Source organism: Dreissena polymorpha, chromosome 3, assembly GCF_020536995.1.
Source record: "Dreissena polymorpha isolate Duluth1 chromosome 3, UMN_Dpol_1.0, whole genome shotgun sequence".
Classification (NCBI taxonomy): Eukaryota; Metazoa; Mollusca; class Bivalvia; order Myida; family Dreissenidae; genus Dreissena; species Dreissena polymorpha.
Window position 1 is genome coordinate 30,392,953 of NC_068357.1, and position 1,269 is coordinate 30,394,221.

Genomic DNA, 1,269 nt, shown 5'->3' on the forward strand with positions numbered 1-1,269 from the left:
ACTTTATCTGAGTTGTTAAAGGCTTTATTACGTTGAGGATGAAGGGAAGTCACTTTTTCGATATAAATTATTAATTTGTTTGGGGGAGGATTGGGAAATATGGTATCAAAATTTGATTGGGAACGGGTTTGTTTGCTTTGGGAATGCCTCCGTTTTCAGGAGGCGCCATGCCATTTTCTGTCTATCTCACAAGTCCGATAGTCGGACCCATTCCCCATGCCAAATATGCATATTTCTCCCCAATTCTAAAAAAATCCCCTAAAAAAAACACAAAAAACCCTTTTTTTATAAAGAAGTGTTTTATGACTTATGATTATTAGACTCTATATCTCAATTTAATTTTTTAAACAACCTACAAAATATATAACCATAATTTATATGATTTTTATCCAAAATGGCTGGAAAACCCTCTGCCCAAATAATGCTTTTGTCGATGAAAATTCTTCCCAATTTGGAAGATTTTTGCGACTCGAAAAATCCCCATTTTGCTAGGTACTTTCCCAAATAGACAGAAAAGGCCTGGGCGCAGACAGTGCTGAAAACCCCCTGGTATCAAGCATTTTGTAAGAATTATGTTCCCCTTTTATACTTTTTTTTGGACTTCAAACATACCTAAAAATAGACAGACCTGCCTACATTGTACACACTGGATTCTGAGCGCAGATATACTACATCTCTTGTTTAAATTTCAGATTCTGCTTTGTTGCCAGACACTCGTGTCTCTAAATTTGGAGAATTTTGATGACGAGGGATCTGAGGTGACACGATTTATGTCACCTTTGCCAAAGAAAGATGGGGTGGCATCTAGAACTAAATTCGTTGCACGTTGGAATTCACTTGGTAAGTTATTTAATTGCTGTAACAAATAATGCTATTCACCCTGAAACAGGGGTTTTCTTTTTTACTGTTCAGTGACCTGTTTGACTGTGGATATGCTTTTCTAAATTTATTTTGTCCATCCAATAAATTGAATTGCGTGTTGCTGTTACGGGTATTTAGGTATTGAGCAGTAGGTGGAGTATGATTCAGTGTTTCAATCAGTTTTCTCTGAAAAACTAAATGATGAATCCTGGTATAGGAGGTTATTCTCATACTTCTGTATAATATATTTAAGTGTGTTCTCCACCACCACAAAGTCCATCTGACTCTGAGGTTTCCAGTGAGTCCGAGAGCGCTTGCACAACTGATAGTCATGCAGAATCTACAACAGATTCAACTGATGACTCTGGTGAGTTATTCTGTTTCTCTAATATTTATGAGAAATATGAG